The sequence below is a fragment of the Pan troglodytes genome, chromosome 2 (genome assembly GCF_028858775.2).
Source record: "Pan troglodytes isolate AG18354 chromosome 2, NHGRI_mPanTro3-v2.0_pri, whole genome shotgun sequence".
Classification (NCBI taxonomy): domain Eukaryota; kingdom Metazoa; phylum Chordata; class Mammalia; order Primates; family Hominidae; genus Pan; species Pan troglodytes.
In genome coordinates, this window is record NC_086015.1 from 16068198 (window position 1) to 16083256 (window position 15059).

The 15059-nt window shown below is 39.5% G+C and overlaps 1 protein-coding gene and 1 pseudogene across 1 annotated transcript in view; both read left to right on the forward strand.

Annotated features, from left to right (window-relative positions):
• Positions 1-15059, forward strand: part of SYN2 (synapsin II) — a 184201-nt gene that overhangs the window by 47874 nt on the left and 121268 nt on the right. The gene's annotated exons all lie outside the window — the stretch shown is intronic.
• Positions 13076-14392, forward strand: LOC134809537 (actin, cytoplasmic 2-like; annotated as a pseudogene).

Sequence of the window (15059 nt, forward strand, 5' to 3'; positions counted from 1 at the left end):
CTTTGGGAGGCTGAGGCAGGCGGATCACTTGAGGTCAGGAGTTCGAGACCAACTTGGCCAACGTGGTGAAAACCCATCTCTACTAAAAATACAAAAATTAGCTGGGCGTGGTGGCATGCGCCTGTAATCCCAGCTATTCGGGAGGCTGAGGCAGGAGAATCGCTTGAACCCAGGAGGCAGAGGTTTCAGTGAGCCAAGATCGTGCCACTGCACTCCAACCTGGGCGACAAGGCAAGACTGTCTGTCTCTCTCTCTCTCTGTGTGTGTGTGTGTGTGTGTGTGTCTGTGTATATACTTTTTGACATCTTTAAATCCCTTATTTTTAGGGGAATTGTTTTTCTAGTGAAACATGAACAAAGATATTTGAAATGAGTTTCAAATATAGTCCAGCAGCTGAGAAGTCCTAGAACAATCTTAAACATATAAAAATTAGGCTACAGGAAGGGATTTTATTTTCAGTCCTCTTATGTGATATGACTTTAGCCATGAACATTGTATAAATTTGGATTAGACATGCCTGTAGGATGACTAAGATTCAAACTTATTTCTTTGGTTACAGTTTGATTTTAGAAAGTTGGCTTTATATTTTGTAGCTTTGATTTTGATTATTGATTTCTCAGCATTTGATTCAGTCTGATAACTTTGGGCTCTTAATTTATGGATAACTGGTTTCTAATCTCTATAGCTTTCTGCTTTTCCACTCCCGTGGCATGCTTTTACTGTTACTATGAGACAATCAGGGAAGATTTTATGAAAAAATATAGTGGAAATACTTAAAATAAGCATGTAAGTAGAATTGGTTCTATAATTTTAGAAGAACATTAAAACTGAAACATATAAACATACTCGAAACATAGTCTTTATTTTGATCCTTTTAGAGCATAGTATTTCAACGTGTGGTCCTCTATCTGCATCAAAATCACCTGGGATGCCTACTTTAAAAATATATTCTGTGGTCCCATCCCTAACCCTTCTCCATCAGAATCTACATTTTTTAACAAATGCACATACCTAGAATTTGATCCCTGTCCTTTTCAAATGTCCATATTTATTTCTTCACTTTAAGTTTCTTACCTACAATGTCTATAAGGACACTGTAGATAAGTAGGCCATCTGGAGGTTGATTTGGTAGACCATTTGCATGTTTTTGAAACAATAGATTTCTGATGTAAGTTGATTATCTTAACAGTTTAGCATAAATATGTTTTCTTTCCCACAAATTAATGATCCCTTTAATGACAGTAGATGATTTCTGAATGATTCCCAGGTGTATTGTTAAAGACATTAAATTAAGATATGCTATTATGCTGTGTGTATATATAGGACTACTAAAGGAATCAGAACTCAGAATTTTTTTTAGAATGAGTTATTCCAGTCATTAACCTTTGTATGTTTGTGTGATATAAGACAACAGTAATTTACTTCTTTTCCTGACAAATGATTATTCTATCTCTGAAGCAAACTGTTCCTTCCAGTGCTGGACAATTTGCCTCAATTATTTCCACTTATTCTAGTATCAGCTCTTCTGATAATAATTAAGCACTAGCATGTCTAAGTGGACCCAGTGAATAAATCAAGATAAAATCACTGGGGAAGGGGAATATGAAAGCAGTGCTGGAACAGGGGGAGAGGGATGGGCAGAGAAAAACCCAGAAAGGGAGCATGGGTACTAGAGATGTATTTGATATTTTGCTTTTCCTGACCTAGTCAAAAGATTCTGTTAGAGTGTCATATCAGTGCTGAGAATGGCTTCTAAAAGCAGCAGTTACCTTTATCATTCCCTCTCTCCTCATCTCCTGAGAGTCCCTTCTCATTACAGTTTAATGCTGGTTCCAACTGTTTTCTCTTATAAACCCAACTTCTAGCGATAGCACTTGAGTCCCACATTCCCACCAGTTTGGATGAGAGAGTTTTAGTATTTGACCAAGAGCTGGATTCCACCACTGAAGTGTATCTAAATCTACCTGTCTGGTTATATGCATCCAAGTCATGTGTTGCCAAAGTAGTTCTGTTATAGAACTGAACTGGGGTCTACTTGCCTGGCACAGTAAGACCAGATATCCACACCAAGGTTTTGCAGTGGTAGAAAGGAAAACGTTTATTTGCAAGGCACCAAGCAAGGAGGACCAGGCAGCTAATGCTTAAATCCTGACCTTTCCTATGGTGTATAGGTAAGGGTTTTTATAGGCAGGAGTAAATTTCAGGAAAGCAGAAGTACAAGGAAAATCATAAATCAATACATAGAGGTTACACATTGGTTTTGGCCTAAAAGGGTGGGACATCTTGAAGCAGACGGGGTGAGTGGGTGGTGGGCCCACAGGTCATAGGTGGATTCAAACATTTTCTGATTTGCAGTTGCTTAAGGAAGAGAAGCTTTGTTTTAAAAGCCGGAATCAGTAGAAAAGAATGTTAACTCTGGCTCGTGGGTGTTACTCCCTCCAGGCCCCTCAGGAAGAAATTTAAAACAACGGTGGTTAGAATTCAGTCTTCATTGCCCTTTATCTGAGGTCTGTGTGCCAGTGGATCTGCTTGGTGGAGGTCTGGGTTTCTGAAAAACAACTCAGGGACATATGTTAAGATGTTATCTTTAGCTTCTACAGGGGAATCAAACATCTCCTGACAGTAACTTCCTTGGCTATTGTTTTAAGTTACTGTTACCTTCTTGCTGTAAAGTTGTTTATTTACTTCTCAGGGCTAGCTAGGCACCTGGAATTTTTCTTGAAGGAACTCAAGATTTTCCTTTATTTCCATGCTTGGCGGGGGGCCCACAGGCTCCTATAAAGGGGGTCCCTGCTCTGTCTCAATTCCTCAAGACACCAATTCATTAAACTGTAAGGATGAAAATGAAAGCAGCGGGTATCAGCTCTGACATTTATAGAGCGTGGAAATCATCAAACCTAGCCTTGCTCAAGAAACAGCTGAACAAAATGAAAATCGGAACTTTTCTTGCATCTATCAGAGGAATGAGATTGCAGAGCAAAGTGCTGCCCTAAAATATGGAAAGACAAGCAAATCTAGGAAGTCTCAGTTGAGATCTGCATACTTGGAGCAGAAGCTGCTGGAGTCTTAAACTGGTAGGAACACTTCAATGGTAATTTTGACAAATTGCTGAAGGTTGTTTATGGGCTAGCTGGAGATTGAGAAACTCCTGGGTCTGTAGTCTTAACAGTGGCATCACATTTTTATAGATTTTACTTTTAGGAACCCCACAGGTTTGTACAGTGTAGAGCCAAGAAAAATCTCATATTGGTTCTGGCAGGAAGAAAGGGAGAGTAACCATTGTGAAATACACCCAGAGCCTTCTCCATAACAAAGATCTACTCTCCAGAGGAAAAGACTACCAGAGTCTTATCCCACCTGGGAGAAGGGCATTTCTCTGACTCCAGCCCCCTCTAGTTTTACTATCTCACCTAAGGGGGAAGGGGAAAGAAACTGAGAAATACTCGTGAAGGTGACAGGCCCACTGAATGACTGAGATTTAATCGTAAGATAGCAGAATGCTTCCTTTCCCCCAACATCTTATCACCACACCAACAGGGCTACAGTGTAACTGCTGGGTTACAGCCAAATGAGTTATAACACACAGACTCTATCTGAGGTGGAGTTCTCAGGGAAGCCCAAAGACAACAGAGGACATACAAGCAGGGACACTGGAGGAATTTGAAGCCTCTGGCACTTACCACTGCAGCATGTATTAAACACAGCCAAACTCCTAGCTAGATTAACATAAAACCTCACACTAAAGGCCTATTTAGACCAGTTCCTATTCCCAATACATCATGTCTGGCTTACAAAAAAATTACAAGTCATGCTAAAAGGAATAAATAACACAGCCTGAAGTGTCTTCAAACCAAGCATCAGAACCAGCCTCAGATATGACACATATCTTGGAATTAACAAGCAGGACATTTAAAGTAACTGTGATTAATATGGTAAACGCTCTGATGGAAAAAGTAGATAACATGAAAGAACAGATGGATAATGTAAGCAGAGAGATGGAAACTGTAGGAATGAATGAAAAGCAAATGCTATAAGTAAAAACTGCAACAAAAATGAAGAATGCCTTTGATGGGCTATTCTGGACACAGCCAAGGAAAGAAGCTTGAAAATACATATGTCAGTGAAACTTCTCAGAAAGGCAAAGAGAAAAATAGAGTTTAAAACAGCAACAGAACATTTAAGAATGTGAGATATTTTCAATAGGTATAAGATGTGCAATTATATGAGAAGGCAAAGAAAGAACAGAAGAAATATATGGTAAGATATTTGAAGGCTAGGAATTGATGCTTAAAAAGCCTCTGACAAAATGCAACATTGATTCATGATAAACATTCTCAGCAAACTAGGCATAAAGGTGAATTTCCTCAACTTATTAAAGAATATCTTACAAAAAAGCCTATATTGTACTTAATGGTAAGAAACCATACTTTCTCCCTAAGATTGAGAATGAGGTAAAGATGTCTTCTGTCACCACTATTAGTCAACATCATATTGGATAACTTAGTGAAATAAGACAAGAAAAGGAAATTAAAGCTATATATATTGTGAAGTAAGAAATAAAACTGTCTTTGTTCACAGGTGACATGATTGTCTATGTAGAAAATTGCTAGGAAATGATAAACCTCCTGGAACATAAACAAGTAGAGCAAGGTTCCAGGACACAAGGTGAGTATATATAATTAGTTATTTTCCTGTATACCACAATGAAAAATTAAAAAAACACTACCATTTACAACAGCACCACAAAAAAAGAAAAAAAGTACTTAGGCATAAATCTAACAAAATAAATTCAAGACGTATAAGCAGAACACTGCAAAACTCTGATGAAAGAAATCGAAGATCTAAATAAACAGATTCTATATTTATAGATTGGAAGACTCAATATTGTTAAGATGTCAAGTCTTCCCAACTTGATCTGTAGATGCAGTGGAATCCCAATCAAAATCCCAGAAAGCAATTTTTGTAGAGATTAACAAGTTGATTCTGAAGTTTATATGGAAAGCCTAGAAACCCAGAATAGCCGACATAATACTGAAGAGGAATAAAGTTGAAGGATTCACACAACTTGATTTCAAGACTTTTTATTACATTGTAGTTATCCATGCAGTATGATGATGATGATATGAAACAATAGATCTATTTCAATCAATGGAACAGAGAGCCCAGAAATAGACTCACACAGATAATAATCAAATGATCTTTGACAAAGGAGCGAAGAATTAAATGGAGAAAGGACAGTCTTTTCAACAAATTTACATTCATATGCAGGGTAGTGAACCTAGACACAAATCTTATACTTTTGACAAAAATTAAAATGGACCATAAACCGAAATCTGAAATTTAAAACTAGAAATCTTCTGGAAGAAAACACAGGAGGAACTCTAGGTGACCTTGGGTTTGGCTGTGAGTTTTTAGATACAGCACCAAAAACATAATCTGTGAAAGAAAAAAACCGATAAGTTGGACTTTATTAAAGTTGAAAATTTCTGCTCTATAGAAGACATTGTTAAGAGAATTGAAAGACAAGCCACAGACTGGGAGAAAATATTTGCAAAATATGTACCTAATAAAGGAATTGTATCCAAATATACCAATAACTCTAAGACTCAATAAGAAGTGTAGACAGTTTGGCAGTTTCTTACAAAACTAAACATAGTCTTACCATACGATCCAGCATTCATGCTCCTAGGTATTTACCCAAATGATTTGAAAACCATATGCCAAGACAAAAACCTGCATGCAAATGTTTATAACAACTTTATTCATAATCAGCAAAAACTGGAAGCAACCAAGATGTCCTTCAGTAGGTGAATGGGTAAACTATGGAACATCCAGACAGTAGAATATTATTCAGTGATAAAAATAAATGAGCTATCAAGCTACAAAAAGACATGGATGAATCTTAAATGCATATTGCTAAGGTAAATAAGCCAATTTCAAAAGGCTACAGGCTACATGAGTCCAATTATATGACATTTTGGAAAAGACAAAACTATAGTGACAGCAAAAAGATTGGTGTTTGCCGGGGGGAAGGATGGGAGGGGAGGACTTAAATACAGTGAAACACAGGAGATTTGGGGGGTGGTGAAACTATTCTATATGATACTGAAATGGAGGAATACATGACACTATGCAAAATCTGTGGAATTCAGCAGCACAAAAGGTGAACCATAATGTTTGCAAAATTTTAAAAAATCACTTAGGGGATTGGGTGATCCCAGGATAGAATGCAGAATGTGATAAAATTACAAATGTGTAAAATAACTCACTGAAATGAATGAGGGAAAAAGGTGCTGATTTAATTGACTATGGAAATGAGTAGAGTCTGTAAGATTAAAGGCAAAAGAATCTAAACGTAAGAACTGTAGTTGATAATGTATCCCATGAGTGTGTGGATTAACAATTCTGATAATGCTATACATGTATACTGAAATTGAACAATTAAGTAAATGGATGGAAGATGGAGTCAACCAGGTTTCTCACTGTCGGAGTGGAAGTTCACAGATAAACATGGGAAAAGGCTAGAATAATCCATGTAATAATGGATTAAAGTTGGAGACATCGTTATGAACTCATGTTTAGTTTAATATAGGCACATACAGTTTCATATAGAAATATTTATGGATATTTTTAAAAACACATGGAAGGGGGCTGTGTCAAAAGAGCCTGAAGGCCAGTTGAAAGGGTTACCAATGGCTAAAGCTGGAATAGTTTGAGCAAGAAAATACAGTATTGGGTTATAATCCAAAATAATAAATATGCATAGGTCCATACTGATGCAAATAAATGATTAAAGGGAGAAGAGGAAAAAAAATCTACCATGCAGGATAATTTCCAATTTATGTAGATATTCTGCATCAAGAAGGTGGAATATAACTTCCCACCCCTTAAGTGTGAGCTGTGCATAGTGACATCCTTTCAAAGAGTACAGTAGGGAAAGTAGGAAAAAAGATTACATTGGAGAAACCTGACAAACACTCCCTCAGTCAGGTGATCAAAGTCATCATCAACAGTGATAAGTCATGTTGGTAGTGTATACCCTTGACATGTGACTAAAATGGTACTTTATCTCTGTGGTCTTTTTTTCCTCAAACCCATAACTCTAACTTTGAGAAAAACATTAGATAAAGACCAATTGAGGGGCAGTCTACAAAACACTTGGCCAATACTTATTAAAACTGTCAAAATTATCAAAAACATGGAAAGTCTGAGAAACTGTCAAGAGGAGAACTTAAGGAGACATGGTGATTAATGTGGTATCCTGTATGGGATCCTGGACCAGAAGATGTCATTAGGTTAGAAACTAAGGAAATCTACACTTAAAAACAAACAACCAAAGAAAATATAAATAAATTGAACTTCATCAAAATTTAAAACTTGTGCTTCAAATGATACTATAAATACAATGAATTCACAGAATGGGGGGGAAAGTAAATAATGTAGCTAAGAGAGTTCTAGTATCCAGAATATATAGAGTTCTTATGATTCAACAATAAAGAGACAACCCATATTTTAAAGGGGCAAAGGATTTGAATAGACATTTTTCCAAAGAACATATACAAAAGGTCAATAGTACATGAAAAGATGCTCAACCTCATTAGTTCTAATGGAAATGTGTCACAAAGCCACAATGAGATATAACTTTACACCCCATAGGACAACTATAATAAAAAAGACAGAGAGTAACAAGTGTTGGTGAGGATGTGGAGAAATTGGAACCCTTGTACGTGGATGGTGGAAATGTGAAATGGTGCACTTGGAAAAACAGTTTGTCAGTTCCTCAGAAGTTAAATGTAGAGTTACCGTATGAGCCAGCAATTTCACTCATAGGTATACCTGAGAGGATTTAAAACACGTGTTCACCCAACAACTTGTACACAGATGTTCATAGCGTTATTCATATAGCCAAGAAGTGAAAACCCAAATGTCCGTCAACTGATAAACAAAATGTGGTATAGTTCTACAATGGAATGTCGTTCAGCAGTAAAATGGAATTAAGTACTGATACATGCTACAACATGGATGCACCTTGGAAACGTTATGCTAAGTGAAAGACGCCAGTAACAATCATCAAATAAATGCAAATAAAAATTACGATAAGGTACCATCTCACACTATTCAGAATGGCTATTAAGAAAAGTCAAAAAACAACAGATGCTGGTGAGGCTGCAGAGTAAAGGGAACACCTACACACCTAGACACTGCTGGTGGGAATGTAAATTAGTCACCGTAGAAAACAGTTTGGAGAGTTCTCAAAGAACTTAAAACAGAACTACTATTCAACCCAGCAATCCCATTATTGGGTATATACTCAAAAGAAAATAAATTGTTCTACCAAAAAAACACATGCACTTATATGTTTGTCGTAGCACTATTCACAATAGTAAAGACATGGAATCAACATAGGTGCTCAACAGTGGATTGGATAAAGAAAAGGTGGTACATATATACTATGAAATACTATACGGCCATAAAAAGGAATGAAATTATGTCCTTTTCAGCAAAATGGATGCAGCTGGGGGCCATTATCCTAAATGAATTAATAACAGGAACAGAAAACCAAATACTGCATGTTCTCAACTTACAAGTGGGAGCTAAACATTGGGTACTCGTAGACATAAAGAGGGCAACAGTAGACACTGGGGACTACTTGAGGTGGGAAGGAGGGTGGGGGCAAGGGTTGGAAAAACTAACTGTTGAGTACTATGCTCACTACCTGGGTGACGGAATCAATCATAAACCAAACCTCAGCATCATGCAATCTACCCGTGTAACAAACCTGCACATGTACCCCCTGAATCTAAAATAAAAGTTGAAAGTATTTAAAAAGCCAGTAACAAGAGACCACATGTTGTATGATTCCATTTATATGAAGAGTCCAGAATAGGCAACTCTGTAGAGACAGAAAGCAGATTAGTGGTTACCTAGGGCTACAAGTGGGGATGAGGCATTAGGAGGTGACTGGTAATGGGTACATGGTTTCTGTTTTGGGTAACAAAAATACTCTAGAATTAGATAGTGGTAAATATACTAAACCCTACTGAATTGCACACTTTAAAAGGATGAATTGTATGGTATGTGAATGATATCCGGGTAAAGATTAAAACTAAGGAAATCTGGATAAAGTATGCACTTTAGTTAATAATAATGAATCAATATTGGCTCGTTAATTATAACAAATATACCATACTGATGTAAAATGATAGTATGGAAAGCTAGGCTTGGGGATTGTGGGAACTCTGGGCTATCTTAATAGTTTTTTCGGTAAATCTAAAACCATTCTGAAAAATAAAATTAAAAAAATGAAAGCAGCTGTTTCAATGTCAGAAGTGAAAACACACAAAATCCTACTTATGAAAACAGAAGGATATTTGGAGGCAGTTGTTTTAGAAGAAAGACTCAAGGTTGGGGGGAGTCTTAATAAATTATAAGGCATGCATTGAATATATTCAGCAAAACTCTTGGCAGCATTGGTAGAAAATCTGGCTGGCTTTTATGCAAACTGACTATTTGCATGGCTACTAAGTTTTTCAGCCCAAATAATTCACCTTCCTTACCCTTACATTTGTATACTTATATCAGAATATTTATTATGTAGGATATGAAAATAAATATGCTGGAGTCCCAGCATCACAGAAGGTGGCATGGTACTTACATTCAGAACATAGAGCAGTTCTGTTCAAGAACCTCTTTACAAGTGTATTAGTCCGTTCTCACACTGCTATAAAGAACTACCCAAGACTGGGTGATTTATAAAGGAAAGAAGTTTAATTGTTGCACAATTTCACATGGCTGGGGGGAGCCTCAGGAAGCTTACAATGATGGCAGAAGGGTATCACTTCTCGGCCTTTTGACTAAGATCAAGTGTAGAATCATGGCAGAAGTGAAAGCAAACATGTCCTTCTTCACATGGTGGCAGGAGAGTGAGTTCCAAGCAAAGGGGGAAAAGCCCCTTATAAAAACTGTCAGATCTCATGAGAACTCACTCTCACAAGAACAGCATGGGGGTAACTGCCCCCATGATGCAACTACCTTTCACTGGGTCCCTCCCACGACATGTGGGAATTATGGGAACTACAAGCTGAGATTTGCATGGGGATACAGCCAAACCATATCAACAAGATTTGTTAAATTATATTTCACATCTCCCTAGGGGAGAAAAGACAAATGCAGATTTTAGCATGGGAAAAGAAACAGAATGAGTCATGTCAAGGTTTTAATCCAAGTCATTCAGTGATTTAAAAAAAAAGAAAAAAGGGATGTTTTTTCCCTTATTGTTTCAACTCTATATGAGAGGTAAACCTTTCCTTTCCTTGTAAAATTCTTTTCAGCCTTCAAGGCCAAGTCTTCTATGGAACTTCACTTTCTCCCTGGTCCCTACTATATTCCTTTGTTGAACTCCTCTAATTAATATGCATGGCATCACAACATCAATTCATAAATAAGAGACTGTTAGAATGTTTATTAATTGGGGGTGTGGTGGCTCATGCCATGTACAGTTTCTCCTTCTCTGTTAAATCATTTTCATCTGCATATTACAAGCTCCAGACTCTCTTATCTTAACCAGAAAAAAAAAGGAAAGAAAGAAAGGGAAAGCTTTCTTGACACTTTCTGAACTTTCCTGGTTCATTTCCTAGAAATATTTCTCAAATTCTATCTCTCTGTCTTCAGGTCTTCACTTCTTAAGCATTCTATAAATTTTTAAAATTAAAATTTGAACTCAGGCCAGGCACGGTGGGCCCATGCCTGTAATGGCAGCACTTTGGAAGGCTGAGATGATAGGACAACTTGAGCCTAGGAGTTTGATACTAGCATGGGCAATGTGGCAAAACCCTGTCTCTACAAAAAGAAAAATTAGGCAGGTGTGGTGGTGCATGCCTATAGTCCCAGCTACTTGGGAGGCTGAAGTGGGAGGATCACCTGAGCCTTGGGAGGTCAAAGATGCAGTGAGCTGTGATTACACCACTGCACTACAGCCTGGGTGACAGAGTGAGACCTTGTCTCGAATGAATGAATGAATGAATAAATAAAAATTTGAACTCAAATGTAATAAGTGTATTTGATATATATCTACCACTTGATATCGCTCTCTTTTTATAGAAACATTTAAAGCTCAACCTTTTATGTCTGAAAAAAGCTCAACCTTTCATGTCTGAAAATATCTTTATATTATCCTTGTACTTAATTGATAGTTTGCTGGCTTTAGAATTTTAGGTCGGAAGTCATTTTTCCTTAGAATGTTGAAGGCATTGCTCAATTATCTTCCGGCTTCCAGTATTGCTCCTGGGAAGTTTGCAGCCATTTTGATTCCTAATCTTTTGGATGTTGATCTGTTCCCACCCTCTTCCCTGAAAGCATTTGGAATTTTCTCTTTGGCTTGCTTTTCTGAAATTTATGATGGTGAATCTTGGTGAGAATCTGTTTGCATTTGTTTTGCTTGACTCTCTGGAGCCCTTTCAGTCTGGGTAACAAACCTTTCAATTCTGAGATATTTTCTTGAATTCCTTTATTGTTGATTTCCAATCCATGTTTTTCTATGCTCTCTTTTTAGAACTATTATTCGGATGTTGACCTTCCGAATTGATCAGCAGATTTAAATTTTTTTCTCTTCTGTTTTTCATTTCTGAGGTTTTTTTCTGTATTTTTAGGAAGATTTCCTTGACTTTTCTTCCAACCTTCCTAATGAGTTTTCTTCCTGTGATATTATTTTCTCTCTTTAAAAATCTTTCCCACTTAAAGTGTGCAATCCAATGGTTTTTAGTACATCTGCAGGGTTGTGCAACTACCACACATCACTATCAATTTTAGAACATTTTCATTAACCAGAAATAAAGCTCTATACCCATTGGTAGTCACACCCCTATTTCTCCACACCTTCTCAGCCTTAGGTCACCACTTATCTGCTTTCTGCCTCTACAGAGTTGCCTGTTCTGAACACTTCATATAAATGGAGTCATATAATATATGGTCTCCTGTCACTGGCTTTTTTCACTTAGCATAATGTTTTCAAGGTCCATCCATGTTGTAGCATGTGTCAGTACTTCATTCCATTTTATTGCTGACTGACATTCCGTCATGTCTGTACCACATTTTGTTTATTCATCAGTTGATGGACATTTGGGTTGTTTCCACTTTTTGGCCGTATGAATAACGCTGCCATGAACATTTGTGTACAAATTGTGTGACCTTTTTTTTTTTTTTTTTTTTTTGAGACGGAGTCTCGCCCTGTCGCCCAGGCTGGAGTGCAGTGGCACAATCTCAGCTCACTGCAACCTCCGCCTCCCGGGTTCAAGCTATTCTCCTGCCTCAGCCTTCTGAGCAGCTGGGATTACAGGTACATGCCACCACGTGTGGCTAATTTTTGTATTTTTAGTAGAGACGGGGTTTCACCATGTTGGTCAGGCTGGTCTCAAATTCCTGACCTCGTGATCTGCCCGCCTCAGCCTCCCAAAGTGCTGGGATTACAGGTGTGAGCCACTGCGCCCGGCCGTGGACACGTGTTTTAAACTCCTTTGGGTATACCTAAGGAGTGAAATTGCTGGCTGCTATGATAATTCTCTTTAATGTTTTGAGGAACTGCCAAACTGTATTTCCAAGTGTACCCATTTTACATTTCCACCAGCAGTTTGTGAGGGTTCCAGTTTCTCCACATCACATCCTCATCAACATTTATTATTGTCCATCTTGTTAATTATATTTATCCTACTGGGTGTGATTTGGTACCTCGGTTTTGTTTATTTGTTTTGTTTTGGGTTTTTTTTTTGAGACAGAGTCTCTTTCTGTCTCCCAGGATGGAGTGTAGTGGCATGGTCATAGCTCAGTACAGTCTCAGTCTCCCAGGCTCAGTCAATCCTCCCACCTCAGCCTCCTGAGTAGCTGGGACCACAGGCACACACCACCATGCCTGGCTAATCTTTAGTAGAGACGAGGTCTTGCAGTGTTGCCCAGGTTGGTCTCGAATTCCTCAAACTCAAGTGATCCTCCCGCCTTGGCCTCCCAAAGTGCTGAGATGATAGGCATAAGCCACTATGCCTGTCTGGTACTCCAGTTTTGATATGCATTTTCCTGATGGTTAATGACGTTGAGTATCACACAGTCGCTGCCGCCAGCCCGTGCACCATGTCCTCCTACTGCTCTGCCGCCCTGCTCCTCCGCCTGTCACAATGGAAGAAGAGATTGCCATGTTGGTCATTGACAGTGTCTCCGGCATGTGCAAAGCTGGATTTGCTGGGGACGACGCCCCCCGAGCCGTGTTCCCCTCCATCCTTAGGCGCCCCTGGCACCAGGGCACGATGGTGGGCATGGGTCAGAAGGACTCCTACGTGGGTGATGAGGCCCAGAGAAAGCATGGCATCCTGACCCTGAAGATTGGGACTCTGACCCCATTGAGCATGGCATCGTCATCAATTGGGATGACATGAAGAAGATTTGGCACCACACCTTCTACAATGAGTTGCGTGTGGCCCCAGAGGAGCACCTGGTGCTGCTGACGGAGGCCCTTGTGAACCCCAAGGCCAACAGAGAGAAGATGACCCAGATCATGTTTGATACCTTCAACACCCTGTCCATGTACGTGGCCATCCAGGCCATGCTGTCCCTCTATGCCTCTGGATGCACCACTGGCATTGTTATGGACCCTGGAGATGGGGTCACTCATACAGTGCCCATCTACGAGGCCTAAGCCCTCCCCCATGCCGTCCTGCATCTGGACCTGGCTGGTGGGGACCTGACTGACTACCTCATGAAGATCCTCACCGAGCACAGCTACAGCTTCAACACCATGGCTGAGTGGGAGATCATGGGTGACATCAAGGAGAAGCCGTGCTATGTTGCCCTGGACTTCAAACAGGAGATGGCCACCGCCGCATCCTCCTCCTCTCTGGAGAAGAGCTAGGAGCTGCCTGACAGCCTGGTCATCACCATTGGCAATGAGTGGTCCTGGTGTCTGGAGGCGCTGTTATAGCCTTCCTTCCTGGGCATGGAATCTTGTGGCATCCATGAGACCACCTTCAACTCCATCATGAAGTGTGATGTGGACATCTGCAAAGACCTACATGCCAACAAGGTGCTGTCCAGCGGCACTACCATGTACCCGGGCATCACCAACAGGATGCAGAAGGCAATCACTGCCCTGGCACCCAGCACCATGAAGATCAAGATCATCGCGCCCCCAGAGCGCAAGTACTCTGTGTGGATCTGCAGCTCCATCCTGGCCTCACTGTCCATCTTCCAGCAGATGTGGATTAGCAAGCAGGAGTACAACAAGTTGGCCCCTCCATCGTCCACCGCAAATGCTTCTAAATGGACCGTAAGCAGATGTGTAGCATTTGCTGCATGGGTTAATTCAGAAGTATAAATTGCCCCTGGCAAATGCATACACTTCATGCTAGCCTCATGAAACTGGAATAAGCCTTCAAAAAGAAATTGTCCTTGAAGCTTGTATCTGATATCAGCACTTGATTGTAGAACTTGTTGCTGATTTTGACCTTGTATTCAAGTTAACTTTTACCCCTTGGTATTTGTAGAATGCCTATACATATCTTTGATTTCACCCCTTAGTACAAGTGGCCACTTTGTGGCTGATGTAAGAACGTGCTTGTGGAAGACAAGTCTGTGGCTTGGTGAGTCTTTGTGGCCAGCAGTATCCGATCTGTGCAGGGTATTAATGTGTCAGGACTTAGTGTTCTGGAATTTCTCTAGAGGCTGGTAAGGGCTCCTGAACCAGTGGTTTCTGTCCTGCTGGTCTGTCAGGGTTGGAAAAGTCCAAGCCATAGGACCCAGTTTCCTTTCTTAGCTGATGTTTTCCTGCCAGAACACCGAGGGCTGTTAACTTGCCTTGAGTTGGAAGTGGTTTGTATTTACACCTGTAAATGTATTAATCCTTTTAATTTATGTAAGGTTTTTTTGTATGCAATTCTCAATTCTTCAAAGAGATGACAACAAATTTTGGTTTTCTACTGTTACGTGAGAACATTAGGCCCCAGCAGCACATCATTGTGTAAGGAAAAATAAAAATGCTGCCGTTAAAAAAAAACAAAAACCTTTTTATGTGATTTTGG